The sequence below is a fragment of the Macaca fascicularis genome, chromosome 3, assembly GCF_037993035.2.
Source record: "Macaca fascicularis isolate 582-1 chromosome 3, T2T-MFA8v1.1".
Taxonomy (NCBI): domain Eukaryota; kingdom Metazoa; phylum Chordata; class Mammalia; order Primates; family Cercopithecidae; genus Macaca; species Macaca fascicularis.
In genome coordinates, this window is record NC_088377.1 from 104,624,512 (window position 1) to 104,644,696 (window position 20,185).

General features: G+C 43.3%; 1 long non-coding RNA gene across 1 annotated transcript in view; it reads left to right on the forward strand.

Moving 5' to 3' along the window:
• LOC141410014 (uncharacterized) overlaps window positions 1–20,185 on the forward strand; it is a 29,853-nt gene that overhangs the window by 6,299 nt on the left and 3,369 nt on the right. The gene's annotated exons all lie outside the window — the stretch shown is intronic.

A 20,185-nucleotide genomic window follows, 5' to 3' on the forward strand; every position in this document is an offset into this window, starting at 1 on the left:
TAAAACACCACTTTCTTGTACAAAAATCTCACATTCACAGAGGTGCCAGAGTGCTTGAAATTCTGCCACTAGAGTTTTTATCTATTTGGTTTAAAGTATTAGCCCAGAAAGTCCCTGTTCAAGTGCAAGTCTATAACTTGGGATAAATAACGTACACTGATGTGTACTGAGGTATTTGAGATTTTAAAAATTATACAATTAACTATCATCTAGGAGAGGACTGACTCCTAAGGAAAGGGAAACACCAGGTGGGTGGCGCCTGATGGTGGAAGGGATGAACCAGAACATGGGATATTGCTGGGGATTTGTGAGACTGCACAAGACAAGGGCCCTGTAACCTAGATGTATAGACATTGCTCCATTGTCTCTGGATAGTAGAAAACCAGGTCATTGTGGTGTCACCTCGTTCCTTCTCTGGGTATCTGTCTGTCTCCCTTGGATGGTGACTGGAATTTGCTGGGTAAACTCCCTGCCACTAATCAAGACTAACCTCCCTAGGTGGTCTACACCTGATTTCCAACTCAAACTCTCACACAGGTGTCCTCTCCTCTGTAGACCCTAAGCCACGGGGAATTATTTGCTGTTTCCCCCCAAAACCAGCCCAATGCACTTCTTTCCATTGCTTCTGCTCACACTTATTTGTGCTGAGGATGGTCTGCCTGTCTCATACTTCAAGTGTCAGTTTGAGAATCACCACTCCTTGAAGACTTTCATGACTTTGCCATCTTCACACCTGCTCCAAGTAGAGTAGACCACTCCCTTCTTTGGGCACTCAGTGAATTGTAGAATACTTCTAGCACAGCATCTACAACTTTTTATAGCACTTACTGGTATACCTTTCTGTTTCTTTACTAGAATCTAATCACCTTGAGGGCAAGGACTATGTCAAATATATCTCCGTATCCCTAGCTTCTTTTAACACTTAGTAGGTAATGTATGCCTAATGCTTTTTGGCTGAACAAATAACAAATGACTGAATATCTTAGAGAGGGGACTTAGTGATATATAGGATAATTCATAGATTATGGACATGGGGGTCTTGCTTCTTGAAAACTCCATTTGATTAGGTATTTCTTGAGCACTTAATACTTGTGTCTCTGTGACTTAGTCACAGCTCCCACTTGCTGTCAGCCTTATACACTATCTAATGTAATCTTCAGCACAACCTAAGAGATATGTATTATTATCCCTGTTTTTTTTTTTTTTTTTGGTTGAGGAAATTGAGACTTGGCAAGATTAAGTAATTTTCTCAGATTTACACAGCTATTCAAAATTGGACTCCATCCGAGTCCAATGCACTTGCTTCTTAACTGCTGCATGAAGCTAGGTACTACAGAGGATGTAAAGGTGCTGCAAGTACTTCACAGTCCAATGGCAGAGGACAAGCATATGCCATGAACTCTTCTAATTCCAGGCACTGGATAACTGCTACAATAAGGGTATAAAAGGCTGATAACCACGTTTGTATATTTATGGAGTTGCCTAGTTTTACCGTCGTGATATATAATTAACCTTTATTCATGTATCTCATAAATAGAGATGAAGAAAAATTCATCACAACTGGAAGCACACACATTGGGTTGCTACATTAGCATGCTTTGGTATTGTGCAGATAACCAAATCCTAGCCAACGATCATTGGTCCAGGTCTCGCCCAGTTCAGGTGGTGTCTGTGGGTGACATAGCCTGAGTTGTGCCTTTGCTTGAATTACTAGCCTTGGCACCAAGGATTTAAACATAGAATAGAGTGGCAGGACCGTGGTAGTAGATTAGAATATCTTTGTTAACTTAGAAGTTGGGTGAGGTTGAATTGGAACCAAATCACGCTGAGGCCCTTCAGAATAGATGGTGTGTATATACTAATGAACAAATTGGATGGTTCTTGTGGGAAAGGCACCAACAGTGAATGGGAACACAGCCAAGTGAGCACATGAAGACCAAAAATTTGGAAAACTCAGGGAATGGCTATTTGGGGCAGAGTGGGAAAACATATGGCCACTTAGACTAGACCACCCAGTTGGATCTGCTGATGTGCAAATCACTGTGGTGTGGAGACTTGCCCAACCCAGCCCCATCTCACCATCTCCTCAAGAAAGGTCTTGAGTGACAGAGGGTCTGGATACAGAGGGCTGATGGTCATCAGGAGAGGAATTCCAGTGGGGTCATCATGAGGCTAACTTGTTCCCAGTCAAGATAACTTTCTGAGAGGTTGTTCTAGGAAATAGTCTGTGCTTTCAATTTGATTTTGAGAGGTCTGAGGGGTTAGCTGAAGAGAGGAACCAAAGCAGTTAGGATGAGACTCTGTTGAGGTAGCAGAAACCCCACCATAATAGTGGCTTAATCCTGTGTTAGTTTGCTAACGATAAAAAATAAAAATGAAAAAGTAAAAAGCTAGTGGCTTAAATAATAAAGTCTATTTCTCTTTCTCATAAAAGAAGCCCAGATGTGTCAGCCTAGAACACGATTTTACTCTGCGGTGTCAGGAACCCAGTTCCCTTCTATCCTGCTCAGCGTCTGGCTTCCCCTCCGTGACCCAAAATGGCTGCAGAAGTTCTTGTAACCACATCCTTATTCCAGCAGTAACAAGGAGAAAAAGACAAAGAAACACATACTCCCTCCCTTTAAACATAGTTCCTAGATGTTGTACCCAGCACCTCCCGTAGTTGCACACCTAGGTGCACGGGAGGCTGAGAACTATAGTTTTACTCAGAGTGAGCACATGTCCAGCCAGAAATCAGAGGTTCTTTTATTAAAGAAGAAAGAAAGAAAAGATTTTGTAGGACAACCATCAGTCTTTGCTACATTGAAGCAGACAGGAGGAACCTCCTGGAGTTCTTTGGGTGGTAGTACATCGAGTCGGGGCTGGGATCCCGGGGCTGGTAATTCTAGATCTGTATCTTGGGCCTCAACGGAATTGCTGTGTGCTTGAGTCGAAGAGAAGGCAAGGAGGACGGAAAGGGAGTTTGTTTCCTGAAGCATGGCACATAACAAGCCCTTGGCTCCTGGGTAGACCCTCCGTGTGGATCAGCAACATATCCTGAGACATGATCCTCAGAGCAGCAGTTCTGCAAAATGGTAGAAGGTATGAATCAAAAGGCAAGGGCCGTGGTGAAACAAGTTGGTGCAACACCAATTTATAGGCAGTTAAGCAGGCCACTTAACAGTGAGAGGAAGCCTTAGGACCTTCGATGTGGACTAATGAGCACTACAGAATTCCAACCAAGAGTGGAATGCGGCACACAGCTTCTCCCCCTCCTCAAGGCACATCTCTAGTGTCCTGTGGAATGTGCCCCATGGATTCTCAGAAATTGGCAGGACAAGAAACTATACAGTTGCGTCGCCTGATGTCACCTCTGACAATGTGTGTGACGGCAGGTTGGTGCTACAGAGGGAGGTTTCGTGGGGCAGCAAAGAGCAGAAGATGCTGAGGCTCACTTTGAAAAAGGAGGGAAAACCAGGCATTATGAAGTTCTCTACAGGCAAAACAAGAAGGCAAAGACATGAGGATTAAAGTAGAAACTCTTGAATAAAATCAGTGTGGAAAGAACCATGACAGATACTTCTCCCAGAACGGCAGAGAGAGGGGGCCTGATTGACCCCACCGAGGCAGTGACCAGCCACGTGCTAAGCCCTGAAGGAGCGGCGGGCTCCTTCCATCTGCAAACTCTGGGGCAACCACAAGAGGAGAGCTGCTGAGGAGTGGGCATCCTCCCCCAAGCTGCAGCCGCCCAGGGGGAACTGCAAGCTAAGACATTTAACCGCAAGCTGCTAAGACATTTAGTCCTCTTAAAATCCACAGTGATTGTCTTTCCCTCAGATTTAAAACTTTTCCCTCAGACAAAACTTGCCCTATCCCCTAAAAGGTGTAGAGAAAGAAACTTTGGTAGTAGTGATTGACAGTGGTGGTGGTGATGCTCAAATACGGTGGAAAGGTGGGTCCAGCCTCCTGGTCTTCCCCTTTTCTCTCCATGGGCTTCTCCTCGTTACCTGTGTGATGGGAGCTGGTCTATATCTTTGCTAATTCCCCTTTGGCAGGGTGCAGAACAGTGCAGGAGGGACAAAAGAAAAGGTTATGAGAGAATATCATTTTTCTCTTGCAACACATACTCCTACCCCTTCATCATACATTCTCCTACTTCTGACTCTATCTTTCCACTATTACAGAAATCTGCTTATTTGACGCAATCTTCTGAATGCCGCCTTTCCCTCCCAATTTTTGGGGTTCCTATTGTGTACTTTGTCTTTACCAGTTGTTCAGAGCTTGCCTCTTGGCTTCTCTAAATGTTGAGAGGACACAGTTATGGCTTTGTGAAACTGGGTCCCCCAGTGGAGCCACAGTGGTGGCCCAAGCTAGAGGGGGGGCTGGTTCTGGGCTGCGACTGAGGAACTGGTACTAGAAGAGGCCTGAAATTCCTATGCGTAGAAACTTGCCCCAGTTGCCTTAAGCCTCCTGAAAGCTGCCCATGTGATTATTTTAACCTGATTTCACTAGAGCTTGCTAGATTTTACTTGCTGATTTTACTAGATATGGTCAAGGTGAGAGTTAGGAGTAAAGACAGAGAGACACAAATCCCCTTTCCTGGTGCCCCTCACACCAACCTGGGAGCTACGCAGCTCTGCAGCGTGGAGCAGAAAATTCCTTAGCCTTGATTGTTTCTATGTTCATTGGAATTATAAAATGGAGAGCGATTGTAAGTTCTGAGACAGGCTCTAGATTCTGCATCTGAAGATTGGTACTACTGCTTGTATTTCTAGATTGACTTGATATGACCTCATAACTTTACCAGAGTTTCCCTAGGGACAATATTCCCTGCCAAGTGTGTCTCACTAGGTATGATAATTTGCCCCAAAGCTGTGGAAAACTAGAAAAGGACAGATAAAGAATTCACCAATGTGTAAGTCAAGCCTAGACTGATATTTATTGGATTCATAAGGCTGAATTACTGATAAAAAGAGAGGAAATAAGCAGAATTGTCAGTGCCGTTAATACTGTGTGCCAAAGGGCAGAGGCACTTCTACAGCTGGAGAGGACAATAAAAAACATAAGCACTTAAGGACTGAAGAGACTCAGTCACCTCTGGCCAGTGTGGCTCAAATAAATCTATACGGGACCCCAAACTTGAGACCTGATAAATGTGCCACTTCATTTCTCTGAGCTGTGGAGTCCATATGGGGCCAAACATGTCAACATTTCAGACCACATCATTTCTGATTTTAGAAGTTTTCCAAACAGAGTGGGTATTAAAACCCCAAATCTTACATGCAAGAAGAACACTTCTGTGGATTACCAAGCAAAATGTTCAGCTGCCTGTGACTGCAGAGCGGGAGGACAATACAGGCATTTATAGGCTGGGCCTCCTGGAATCCTCGTTGAGAAGTGTTGGATGGAGGAGCCTCCATAGATGGCTGCCCACCTCCCATCCCCAGTCCCAGACCCCACTCTTCTTTCAAATATCACACGTCAACAGAAGCCGAAGGCTGCTTGCTTTCTCTGAATGAGAAAAATAGCCTCAGATTTTGCGATTTGTATGGAGCAGGGAATTTAAAAATTTTAAGTTTAATTTCTTATTATTTACCCTCATGAAGTATTTTGGAATCAATCCACATTCAGCTCCCCTCCTATTCCTTACCCCTTCCTGAGTGGTGCATAATGTTTAGGTCTGGAACAGTTTCAAAACACATGAAGAACTTACTTCTACCAAGCCACTTGGTTTTCAATCTTAAATGTCAACATACTTAATATATGTAGCACTGTCTCGCATAACACAATTAGAATGTGTAAATACAAGGTCTCTCAGTTAAATCAACTGCGTGAACAAATATACTATTGAATGTTTTACATATGTGCATCTTTAAAAATCATAAACATGCACATCTGTTTAAGTTTTGTGTCTACAAAGTTCACACACAAGTAAAAGTTGGTGATATTATTTTCTCTACCCAAAATGTTTAAAAAGTATGTGTGTTTATATATGTAGAAAATTCAGTCTAAAAGCCATATATGTTTCCATCCATATATATGTAAAGTTAAATTACCCATCTTACTTGGCATTTACATCACCTCCTTTGTGAACAATATCCTTAAAGGTTGGTTTTTATCGTTTATACTATGCCTGCTGAGATCTGCTAAATATAATTGTGATTTTGAGGGATTAAGGTAAAACCAGATCTCTGATGCAAGCTTAGACCACACCCTCCTCTGAGCCAACTCTGTGAAGCAGGCTGGGAAGCAGCAGTCACATGAGGTGAGTGGGGACTCAGTGACAGCAAAGGCTGCCTCTTCCGGTAAATATTAGTACATCCTGGACACACTGCTGAGAGCTGCCAGTCACACTGCCATTTCCATGGCAGCTGTGGGGCCTGCAGAGGCCAACTTTCTGTCAGGCAGCTCAGCACACAAGCTTGGAAGCTGGGTGTGGAAGGGAAGATGTTTTAATTCTCACATCTATTTCATTTAAGTCAACACATTTTGTGGGTGCCAGTTTCTAGCATGCTGCAAAGTAATCAGCACTTTAAAAAATGTTTGAAGAAGTTGGGATTTGGTAACCATTCTAAACAAACCAGGACCACACCACAAACACATTGGTATTGGGGCCCTTATATGCAAAGTGACCTCATGTGCAAGAGGGAAGCGATCTCATGGATCCTGATACACTGCTGCAAATACCCAGAAACCCTCAGGGCTTACATTCATGAGCCTGAGGCCCAAGAACCCTCCATCTCTCATTCATTCTTCAATGAAAAGAGTAAATTAAACAAATATATATTATTCCAGCAATAGGATGTCCTATGGCCATGGGTCATGCACTAATCTCTTGGTCCATAAGACCCAGAGAGGCTGTGATTTGCTCAAAGTCAGAGAAGGGTATAGAATCAGGGTCCAGTAACCTTTTAAAATTTTAATTAACATTTGTTTTGAGCAGTTTTCAGTTTACAGAAAAAATTGAACCCAAAGTACATAGAGTTCTCATATATCCCCTCTTCCACCCACCCCAAATTCCCCTGTTTTTACTATCTGGCATTAGTGTGGTACATTTGTTACAATTGATGAGCCAATATTGACATATTATTAACTAAAGTTCATAGTTTACATCAGGGTTCGTTCTCTGTGTTTCATCGTATGGGTTTGACAAATATATAATGACCCATATCTGCCATTATAATGTGGGGCAGAATAGTTCCACTGCCCTAAAAATCCTCTGCCTCTTCATCCTACTCTTCCTGTAACTGCTGACAACCATGGGTCTTTTTACAGTCTCCACAGTTTTGCTATTTCCCAAATGTCATATAGTTGAAGTCACACAGTATGTAGCTTCTTTCTTTCTTAGTTCTTCTAAGATGAACTTCTTTCACTTAGCAGTATGCATTTAAGTTTCCTCCAGTCTCTTGGTGGCTTGATAGCTCGTTTCATCACTGAATAATATTCCATCATATGGTTGTACTGGTTTGATTTATTTACATATCGAAGGACATCTTGGTTGCTTGCAAGTGTTGGCAGTCATGAATAAAGCTGCTATTACCATAGCGCATTCCTTCCACATGGACTCAACGTCAAATGTCAAGACTTTGCAAAATTGATTCCTAACAATGGTTGCATTTGGCAATGTTTGGGCCTCATCAAACCTTTCCAGTATTATCTGCCCTGTGTAAACTCTGCTTCCAAGAGACTCCTCTATTCCATCTCTGAACCATCCCTAATGTAACACACCCATTCCAGAGTTGTTCTTTTATTCATATCCCTTTATCCTACTTAGAATGTTTTTTTTTTCTTTAGTTTTCCAATCTGTATCCTACTCATCCACGCATGTTCATCTCCTGCCTCTGCTGTGGCAGTCTTCCCTGGATTCCCACAATTTTAAGGCAAAAACTCTAGAAAGAAAATGGGAGGAAAGGGAAGTGAGTAATTTACTTTCTCAATGACAAAATCCCCTCAACATGGAGAAGAGCAGTCAGACAGATGTGCTTCGAATCCTTGCTCCACTACCTTACTGGCTCTGTGCCCTTAGGCAAGTTACTTAACGTCTTGAAGTTCGGTTTTTCCATCTATAAAATGGGTTGAACACTATCAACATTTTGAGTTACTGTGAAGATGTATGTAAAGTGCTCAGAGTACTTTCTGACACCAATAAATGATGATGCTCTCCTCTTGTCCCACTTACTCCTTCTTATCACTATCATCTCCAAATCCAGAAATGATCTCTCCCTCTTCTGCATCCTCACAGCCTTCTATGTGTGTCCTTTTCATGTCTCCAAACTGGAATGTATGCATGTGGGGCTGCTTAACCCCTTTGGCATGGACAGTGCCAGGGGCAGGCTTTTTGTGTGTATTCCTTTTCATTTTAAATAGGTGAGGTTACACAGCACTAACCCCTGTGTTTGTAGAACCCTGTTCCAGCTACCCTCTTTCTGTCTGTGTGGGTAACATCCCTAAATACCCTTTTCTTCTGGGACAGGAGAATGCTCCTGTTGGATGTTCAAACTGTTTCTGAAATAGGGAGAGGACTGTCAGTTTCGGCGGGGAGTGGGGAGATGTCTGAGAATTTGTGGCTAGGGTGCCCCTATGTTTTTCTTTCAATTACTCATGGCTGAGGATCCAGTTGGAAGATAAATCAGACCCTTCTGCCTTCTCTCTCTGGTTTTGTATCCTCATTTCAGGCTAATGCTGGGGAAGGAAATTGAGAGGAAAGCCCAGCTTTGAAACCACATGATGAGTTTTATTGGGGCAAGAAAGTTATAACTGTGGTAAGATTACAAAACAAATAACTTATGTGTAAGTGACCTCCCACCAATCTGGTGATATCTGAGAGTAGCAAATGTAGAAAGAGTGCAGTGTTATTTACACACCTTTCCTAATCACCGTGGGACCTGGGATCTCCGGGAATCATTGAGTCTGTCTTTTGTGCAGGGCACATAATTGGTTTTGGGTTTTATAGTACAGGCCAGCAAACATTTTTTTGTCATGGGTCAGATAGTAAATATTTAGGCTTTGGGGGCCATATACTCTCTGTCAAGATTAATCTGCTGCTATATTACAAAAGTAACAATGGCCTATATGTAAACAAGTGGGTGTGGATGGATCCCAGTAAAATTTTATTTATGGACACTAAATTTAAATTTCACATAATTTTCTTGGGTCACAAATAATATTCATTTTGTTTTCCTCTCAACCATTTAAAAATGTAACAAGCAGTCATAGCTTGTTGGCTGTACAAAAGTAGGTGGCAGATGCATTAAGCTGTAGGTTGCTGATCCCCACCTTACAATATCATAGGGAAAACTGGCTTAGGCAGAATTGGGGTGAATCAGGTATAATTTTTTGGTGGGGTGAAGGGAAAATGATGTAAGAGGAATTTGATACCCCTTTGTCTCATTGCTTTCATTCTGAACATTAACCCATAGATTGATCATGTCACCTCAAACTAAATTGATCGTTAGTGCAGTATTTCTCAGCATTGGCATTGTTGACATTTTGAGAAAGATAATTCTTTGCCGAGGTGGGGGGTGGCGGTGGGGATGGGGTTCTTTGCATTGTAGGTTTAGTAGCATCCCTGACCTCCACTTACTAGATGCCAGTAGCCCCTCTCCTCTCTGCAGTTTGACGACCAAACACAGCTCCAGACATTGCCATGCACCCAGCTGAGAACCACTAAGCTAGTGAAACAGTCTCAGAATGACAGGAAATTCAGCGAACCCTTAGCAACCAACTAACTGGGATGGAGGAGAAGCATGCATGTATGTGTGTGCACTTGTGCATGTGCACGGGTATCTCCAGACGGGGCAGTCTTCTCTGGCTTCCCACAATTTTCAGGCAAATCTGGAAAGAATACGGGAGGAAAGAGAAGGGAGTAATTTACCTTCTCAATGACAAATAATGCATTCCCTGAAGGGAGCACTCCCTCAGGGAAGACTCCAGTCCAGTCATTAGCAGGGTGTTTCTAATTATCAAATAATCAAGTCAGGCTCCACAGTGAGTAAACAGGGCTCCAGGCTTTTAATAAGGCCTTTATTGTGTGATTACCCTTTGAATGCCAATTAAAAGTTCTTTTGTTTTTAGTAGGGGACAAATATTTCATTCTTTCTATGAAAAAGAAACCTCAGTAGGAATTGAATCATTTCACTTCCTTAGCGGTACAGAAAAAAAAGATAAAGGAGAAAAAACATGTCTTTTTTTTAAAGGAGGCAATGGAATGCTTGAATTCAAAGAAAAAGCTGCATGTACTGCTTTAACCTGGGTTTTCAGTTTGTTTGTTTGTTTGTTTGAGATGGAGTCTTGCTCTGTCGCCCAGGCTGGAGTGCACAATCTCAGCTCACTGCAACCTCCATCTCCTGGGCTCAAGTGATTCTCCTGCCTCAGCCTCCTGAGTAGCTGGGATTATAAGCACATGCCACCACTCCCAGCTAATTTTTGTATTTTTAGTAGAGATGGAGTTTCACCATGTTACCCAGGCTGGTCTTGAACTGCTGACCTCAGGTGATCCACCCACCTCGGCCTCCCTGGGTTTTCAGTTATTAATAGAAAATGTTGAACCGAGAACTGCGGTAGTGAAGAGACTGGAGATTTTTCACAGCCTGGCCTTCAGGGTATTACGAAATGCTATCTATGATAGATATTGTATTGAGAACTTATTTGAACACACAGGAAAGCATGGACTGACTGAGACAGTTGGCATGGCTTTTTACCATTCTGTACTGGTTCTTAGTAATTGCAGATGAAACTGACATAGAGATGAGTAAGTAGCAGTTTAGCCATAGAGACAAGTAAATGCCATTTGATTTTCATACTGCGGCAGATATCTAGGAACAAAAGTCAAGGTTCCTCTATTTGCCAAGAGTCTCCCCACTCAGAGCCACCCCTTGGAAAACCAAAATTTAAAACTGAACTAAAATACTCAAAACACCCTGTGATCCTGTGAAGGAAATTAATCGGAATCACCCAAGTGGGTGACTGTTCCTTCTTCACTCATTTGCCACAAATCAGCTTGTTTTTATTTGCCTCAGAACTCCCATTAAATAAAATTTCCCATGACCAAAACGCAGATCTGTCTTCTTTTCCTACTAAAGAATCTGAGCTATGTTTCTTTTCAACAAATCCCTATTCCCTGACCCATATTCTACATTTCCCCATGTTTTGTCTACTTGTCTTCTGATTCCAGCTGTGTCATTTTAGTTATCACGCCTTTGTGTCTCAGGACAAACATCGTAGAGTGGGAGCGAGTCAAGGATGCCGACGACACGACATTAACCCAAACTGGGCAGCTACATGCCGGCATCCTAACCAATGACCTCCACCCACGCACTGTTGACAGGAGCATTTTTTTCTCCGAATGCATATTTTAGTCTTGATTGACCATCAACCATATGACAGGGTTGTCCTGTGGGCAAGTTTATTATTAACAGCTCACAGCTGGAGTTACAATAACTACACATGGCTGTGACATTGCACTAATTGACCAAGACACGTCTGAGAACAAGGCACAGAAAGTGGCCATTTCAAATTACTTCAAGCACAAATGGAGGGTTGACTGGGAAACACCGGTTTCAGATTAGAGGTTTCTGTATGTTGAGACCAAATCGGTGTGGGTAGAGGGGCTGGCTAGAGAAGGGGAAAGCGAGGTTGATAAGTCATGCAAAGGCTTATTTTGAGCCTCCATTAGGTTCCTATTTCTATAAATTATTTTAAAGAGATTCCTGTTGATGAGAAAGAAACAACTGCAGTTAAGTGGAATTAATCCTGAATTTTTAAGTACTCAGACAATTAAATCACTAAATTCATTGGGTGCTTTCCGTTCATATTTCCCTGTCTAATCCTGCTGTCACAGGCGAGGCTGGGTGAGGTCTAAGAACAGTGTGTGCTCTGATGGCTACATCACTTAGCATGAGGGTCAAAGAAGCCGAGTTTGGAGGGAGCCTGGGTTTGTCTGTACCGGTGAGTGGAGTGATGGGGGTAGGGACACTAGCTAGGGATTATGCATGAGTTAACTGGCTACCGCTGGCTCCTCTAGGGGAAGGCTCCTGAAACGTTATGAAATGTGAATAGGCTGTCTGTGCATCTCTCAGTAAATTTCTTTCTCAGATGTTTCCAGCTAGGGCGACTCGATGGAGAAATGACTGGGAGAGAACAGAGGATAAAGCCAATGAGCTCAGTGTCTTATAAATCAGCCGCAACGAGCTGAACTGGAACTGTCAAACTGTGGCAAAACCTGCTGCTGTGCAAGCTTGTGAGGCTTTTCAAAAACAAACCTAACCCTCGCCTGGCTCTCTAGATGGGAGAGGGCTTAATTAAAGTTCGCAGAGGAGTGAGGAATGGAAAAAGAAATATGATTTGCTCAGAAAATAAAAGAGAACAAACTCAAGGGAGCCCATATGTGACATGTCCCAATTCTGACTTGGCTCGGGCAGAGGATTACAAGTGGGGCCATGCAAAATAGCTAAGTGCTGTCATTAGTAAATCCTGCCTAGAGGTCCAGTATTACTCTGTGCTCCAAAGCAAAACTAACCAAATAACCCTGAATTCTCCCAATAATGTTACCCCTGTTTTATGGATGAGGAGACTGAGGCACAGCGAAGGTGAGTCCTTTGCCCAAGGTCATATAGCTCCATATATGGAAGTGCTAAATAGGATTTGAACCTGTGAAGTCTGGCACTGGAATCTATGCTCCCAGCCACCATGCCATCAGTCTCTCTTTGGGGACATCACAGACCCCAAGTTAATAACCCCTGCTTTAGGCAATAGAGCAGTATGCAGGTCTGATCCTGACACTTGGTTTTCTGAGAGTCCTGCTCAGACGTTCTGTGTCTCAAGTGTATCCAGCGTCTAGAAAGTGTATCCAGCGTCTAGAAAGTGTATCCAGCATCTAGATCTGTGCCTATGATATTTAACTACCTATACTCGTCTGGGGTTATGTTAGTGCCTTCCACTGCCCGAGTCTTTATACCAAATGCTGAAAATCAGCTTTGAATTTGGAAGCATAGGATTTGCGAGGAAGAACTCACTGAGGTTTCCCATGGCAATTGTAAGTCTGCCAGATTGCATTGTCTCCATCCATGTGAAGGTGTGAAGTTCACCCCCTTGTGCACCAGAAAACAAGGCCTGTGTATCAGGCCTGAAGTTGCGTTACTGTTGCTAGGGAGACCATAATTAAATTTCCTGAATTACACACAGTGCGATATAACGTTGAATAGCCATATTTATTTGCCTTCTAGGCCCTATGGCATCTGTTGTTTAGTTCACAAAGCTCCTATTGACTGAAGGAGGGGTTTGTTGATCCAGAAAGCTGTGATGGGCCCATGAGGCAGTGGGAGCTGGAGGACTCCTGGGTAGGGCCGAGAATTCTCATCTAGTTCAGCAATCACCAGCCAAATGGCCTGGCACAGGAAAATCCGTGGAGACAGCCTGAGACTCTGGCATGAAGTTGATCCCTCTCTTTCCTGATGTTCTCACTTCTTGATTCGGGGGAAGAAAGAGATGGTGTGGGAAAGTGGTGGTATGGAAAAGGAGGGATAGCAGGAAGGAGGCGAAGGGGGTTGGTTAGAGACAAGTGGTGGAAGAGGGTTGGAGGGCTATGGACAGAGCTCATGTGTCCTGTTCAAAGGCACAGGGGTGAACATGAGGCAATGTCCAGGGATGGGCATGACTTGGGGCATGGATACACAAGTGAATGAGACACAGTCCAGCCCTTGAGGAGTTCACCACTGGTTGGTTCCCTAGATACTTAAATGTTATAAGAACTTCACAAGCAGAGAACTGTTGAAAGGAGAGGAAGGGTCCTTTAGCTTTGATGGACAGGTTGGGAAAAGATCTGTGGATTTGGTGATGGTGAAGGTGAGCTCTTAAAAGATGAATAGGAATTCAGTGGGTGATTGGCTTATTGAGCTCAGGAAATGGTGTAGTTAAAAACACAAGCATAGAGGGGGCAAAAACCTCAGATGCTGGGTATTCTCTGAACCTGCCATCTCCAGTGACCCTGGTGTACCCTGAAACCCCAGAAGTTTTCAGGCATATGCAACCCAGATGACTGTGAACCAAAAAGTCAGTCAGTCCCAGGCCCTCGCCTGCGGTTCCCTGCCTGGCCAACCTGTCCTCCCTTCACCCACGGAGCTGCAGAGGGCAGCATGGTGGCCTTCCCCTTGTCGAAGCAGGTAGGCCAGGGAGCCCAAGGGGGCAACGATGGTCCTGGATGGGAACCACATGACCAGGTATGAAGGAAAGAGAGTTGATGGCTTGGAAGTGAAGAGTCCATTCCGTAGTAGTTTGAATTTCATTAAAAAAAATTTTTTTTCCCTAAAACTTCTCAAAATATTTGCTGGCATTGCCACTCCTAAGTTAGCAAATGAATGGGTGACTTCTCTGGAGCAGAGGAACAAAGGAAGAGAGCAAAGGAAGGAGAAGGGTAGGGGATTGGGCTTCATACAGGAGCTCACTGAGGCACAGAACCCTATCTTATGGAACAGAGCCACAGAGCCGCGACAGAAGCGGGTTTTGCTGCCTGAAGTTCATGAGTGTTTCCATTAGAAGTCAGTTCTATGGCGTAAACCCGGGAGGCGGAGCTTGCAGTGAGCTGAGATCTGGCCACTGCACCCCAGCCTGGGCGACAGAGCGAGACTCCGTCTCAAAAAAAAAAAAAAAAAGAAGTCAGTTCTAATTGAGGCATTGGAGCTCTCTAACCCATCAGAGTGTGGAGTGATTTCTCGTCTGGCTTCAATTTGGTTGTTTCAATTACTGAGGTAATAATGTAGTCACACCTCCATTACTCCAAGGTGTGCTTCTTCTTAATTTATCTTTGTATTCACCATTGGACTTTCCAGATAATCTGTTTTTAGTGTTGTTCAGTCTACCCTGCTGAAGAAGATGTTTAGAAATATTTTCTTCCAAAATAATAAGATGAAGAAGAAATGACTTCTTCCCTTTATTTTATTGATTGATTGATTGATTGATTGATTGATTTGTTTTGAGATGGTGTCTCACTCTTGTCCCCCAGACTGGAGTGCAGTGGTGCAATCTTGGCTCACTGCAATCTCCACCTCTCGGCTTCAAGCAATTCTCCTGCCTCAGCCTCCCAAGTAGCTGGGACTACAGGTGCCCACCACCATGCCTGGCTAGTTTTTGTATTATTAGTAGAGACGGGGTTTCACCATATTGGCCAGACTGGTCTCGAACTCCTGACCTCAGGGGATCCGCCCTCCTGGGCCTCCTGAAGTGCTGGGATTATAGGTGTGAGCCACCATGCCTGGCCTCTTCTCCCTATTTTTAAGCTTTTTGTTAGAGAAATTTCAAGAATGCATCCACAGTGGAGAGCATGGCACCGAGAACCCACATGTGCCCGTCATCCGGCCTTCACGGCAGCTCAAGGCTGATCTGATTTCCTCTCTCCCCAAGCCCACTCCCTCATTCTTCCATGGCCTACTACCCCCATCCACTGGATTGTTTTGAAGCAAATACCAGAAATCATGTCATTTTATTTATAAATCCCTCAGTATGTATCTTGATAAGGACTTTAAAAAATGTGTAATTACCATGCTGTCATCACACCTAAAAAATAGGATTGCATTTCCAGTCAGTTTTAAAATTTCCGCAGTTAATGAGTCAATGTCCATTTACTAATAAGCAGGACAAACCTATACACTGGATTTGGTTGTCATGTCTCTTAAATATATTTTAATCTATAGCTTCCCTTTCCTGCTGGCTTTTTTCCTTGCAATTTATTTGTTTAAAAAACTAAGTTGTTTGCTCTGTAGAGTTTGCCACATTCTGAATTTATTAATTTCTAGTAAAATGATACATCTAGGGGACCATATTTAATAGCTGCGAAACCATTAGGTGAAAGGCCAACAGGAAATATATTGGATAAGGCTGATGATACCGGAGCCCTCTGGTCAATCCTAACATCCCCGAACAATCTGATGTGTACATTACCTCCTAGAGTGAATTCTTACCCAAAAATTTAACTTGAAACTGATTGAGCCTATAGTTCTCAAAACCACTTTATAGAAAATACAAGGACAGAAAAGAAAATCACATGATAGGCTTCCCCCACTTATTTTAACGTAGCAAGCATTTATTTCAAATTTCCTTGGTTACTCTGTTATTAACAGGCACTATATTGTGATGTTTTCCCCAAAGGTTACTGAGGACTAAGGTGTATCTATTCCTCACTAAATTGACTCAGACTGCTGTAATTTTGTGGTCCTTTTGCCTGGTTTTTGTAGATTTTCATCTACTTCTAATGAGGACTGACTGTACTGTAACAATTTTCACATGCCTCAGTGACCTTCCTCCTTGGTCTTCCTCCTCCACCTTAGCCCCTGCCCACAGGTTTTTTCCATTTTGCTGTGGATGGAGAAACGGAACATCTATCTTTGTAAAACTTGTAAAGGTTAAATAGCTCTCGGTGAAAGCTAAATAACGGCTTCTGTTAGTAAACACATGAATATTAGTGACAAGACTTTAGCGAGAATGCATTGTGATTTTTTGCTTTTTTCCTAATTCTTGATTGCAGTCTGAACAGCAGAAGTATCTGGATAGATGAGATATAACCCTGGTGTTGCTAAACTGATCACGTTGGATAGGAAGTTCGGTCATAACATGCAACATAAGCCGTAGCTATGCATAGGAAAAGTGGAAAAATTCTGAGTTAACAAAACCCAGGAGTGCACACAATCCTGAAAATCCCACAGGAATATAACCTAGATGAGATCATTAAGGATAAACAAATGCCACACTTCACTTCCTGACACATCACATTCTATGGGTCCTGCTTGGCCATTCTGTGCATCACTATTGGCATCACCTTCTTCTTAAAACATCCTCTTCCTATGGATTCCATGACCTGACATTCTGATTTTCTCCCACCTCTTGGGACTCTCCCCAGTCTCCTTCCTGGCTCGTGCTCCTCTTGCTTACCATTAAATACTGGAGAATTTCAAGGCTTGATACACTGCCCTCTTCTCCTTCACATTCTACACCCTCCCTCCATGACCTTGTCCGTACTCATGGTTTTAATTATTATCTATATGCTGGTGACTCTTAAATTTATATCTCTAGCTTAGGCTCTCCTCCGAGCTCCCAATCATAAATCCCATGGCCTATTCCACATCTCGACTTGGCCATCTCACAGCACTTCAAACTCTGCATGTCCAAACACTGAACTCATGCCTTCTTCCTCAAACCTGTTCCTCCCCCAGCATTCCACCTCAGTAAACAGCAGCGCCATCCAAGATGAGCAAATCAGACACTTGGCAGCACCCTGGACACCTCCCTCCCGCTCACTGCCATATTCAGTGAATCAGTAAAATGCTGTTAATTCTCATTTCCAAATCTAGCCACGTCTCTTCATCTTCACAAATGCCACCGTAGTCCGAGCTCTCACAGTCCCATTCCTAGGTTACCTGGAGAGCTTCCTACTCTCCCCACATCCTCTCTGTGTCCAACCTATTCTGCAGCCAGGAGCCTTTACAAAATATATAAATCTGCTTATAACTTCGTCATCTTCACAGTGCTTTGAAAAACAAAAGACCAAAATCCTGGCTTATATGGCCCTATGTTATCTACCTCCTTCACCAGCCTCATTTCACAACCCTCTTCTTGTTCTCAGGTCAGGCCTCAGGACCTTTGCACATGCAGTTGCCTCTGGTAGGATTGCTTTCTTCTCTTGACCTGGTTAATTTCTATGTGTCTTTCTGAACCTACTTCTTTTAGGAAGTAAAAGAAGTACTTTTACCTTTTACAGACGATCAGCTGCTGGTAGGTCTTCCTAATGTCATGTTCACAGACCTCATTCTTTATGATTGAACCAGCTTTACAGGTGCGGAAACAGAAATGTTAAGTAACTTGCTTGGGGGTCCAGGTAGCGGCTTTGTGAAAACACACACTGGATCATTTTCACTTTAATAGCAGCTACATCTCTTGTCAACTATTAGAGTTCTGTGTCAAGTTTTGGTTTCTAAATGATGTGTAGATGCTGGAATGAGCTGAGAGAAAAGAAACATGCTAATTAAAAGGTAGATGAGTAGGACCTTTGAAGGAAGAGCAAAGGAGGTGGGGATTGTTTAATATGGTGTGGGGACATGGGAAGAAACCCGGATTTAGAGTTTTCAAGTTTGGGGAGGTTATTACAGCAGAGATGGCAATAAAAATACTTTTTGACTGGCCACGGGGTACAAAAGATGATATTTCTCATCTCTATAAAGATGAGAAATTGTAGCTGGAGGGGGTTTGGTTTCACAAAAGAAAGGGTGATTAAATATTTGAACAAGACACAGAGTTAGTTTCTAGAATGCCTTTTTGCAGATGTGGTTAAAAGCAGGATCAATAACCTTCTAATTCATCTGGTGGCTCAGGCATTGACCTATTTCAGGCAGGGAGCTGGGCCTGCTGACCTCCTGAGGTTGTTTGAATGACTGACTGACTGACTGACTGAATGAATGAATGAATGAGAAAGTGAACCTTGCCATCTGTCACAGGCTAGATTGTGCTTCTGCCCTGCCTGGCGTGATAAAAGAAATACTGAGTGGCACGCGTCCCTAAGGTTTCCTCAGCTGATCACACTCAGGTGGCCTTATCTGCCGCCCAGGTGTTTCCATTTATCGCTGATAAACTGTCTGCCGAGAGTCAGCGTTGGGGTAAGAGGTGGGGGAATAAGTGGACGGGAGGGTAATACCCCAGATGTTTTCCAAGAAGACAGGAGAAAGTTATTCCTCAGTACTAATACATTTCGTCATCCTATCTGCCTGCAGATGTTAAATTTGGGAACGCTTCCAGGTTCTCTTTTTGCTCTTAAAATAAAATAAGTTGTGTATTTAAAAACATCCAGGACCCAGTCTTCCCTGGGGATGTGTCTCTTTTGCATATGGATGAAGCTTTGGGGACTTAAGAGGATCCTAAATTTTACTGGCTGTGTTTCTTCCAGTCTCACCAGTCCTGTTGGGTTTCTCTGTCGGAAACCAGGAAAAATGAAGATAATCAGAAGTGCCAATTACTGAATACCTACTGTGTGTCATACAAAATTAAATCACCATGGCAATACTGCAAGGGCCATATTAACACCCATTTTACACTTGGGGAGTTCACCCAAAGATTGTCATTTCTCCAAGTTCACAAAAGCGCTAAGTAGCCAAACCTGGTTCAAACCCAAGTCTGTGTAACTTCAAATAATAACAGCAACATTTTGAGAGCTTTCTAGTGTCCCAGTCACTCATTAAATCCTACGGAGGAGGCATTATTAGGTCCCTTTGAAGGTAAGGAAGCTGAGGCATAGGTCATCTAGCTAGTAAACACAGAGTAGAGAGTCAAAGCCCCAGCAACCTGGCTTCAGAACTTATGACCCTGTACTGATTTCCATCCCCTTTCAACACTGCATAGAGAGCTTGGGTTGCCTGGATGCAAGCTTTAGTTAAACGATCTCAGCTTCAGTATCTCGAGGAAGAACCCTTTCTTCCCTGTGTTGTCTTGTCTTTCCATTGATCTTCTGTTGTGGGAGTAGCTGCAGGCTCCCCACCCTGTGACAGCTTTCACGTGCCAAGTCCTTGGCTACAGGTGGTGAGGTTGTGGCTCCAGCTCAAGTCTCTCCCCTGGAGTTGGATGTTCCAGAAAGGACACTCAGTTCTTCAGGGCTGACTCTGTGATCCAGGCTTTGATCTGGGAAAGGTTGCGCCTCATTGCAGAGTTGAAGCTATCTCCCTGCTTTGTTTACATGAACGCCCTTCCAGGACTCTGTCTGCTTTTGGGGTGGAAGTGCCCTGCCAAAAACTCCAGCTCTCCATGCTGGCTGTGTGGCCAGCATACCTCCTCCCTTTTCAACGATTCCTCTGCCCTGGATAGAGAGCGGTGTCTCATAACAGTTTGGAAACTACAAAAGTTTCCCTGGCAGGATGAATGATGGACTCGGTAACATGTTTTTGCCTTTTGGAGTTGCCCTCCAATTTTTCCAGGCTTGATTCTGTAAATCATTTCATCTTGTAAAAATACTGGGCTGTGAGCACAGATGATCTCAAAGGTGAGGATTATTTGAAACTCCATTTGAAAATCTATCCTCCTTTCAACAGATTATTCTTGTGAATAAAAATTTTCTTGTGAGCATGCCAGTACACAGGTAGTTCTAGGGCCTTTGAGAGGAAGTAGAATATGCTTCTGCTCCAAGAGGCTTTGGAAAAAGCAACTTGTCTATATATTGACAACTAATTTATCATCG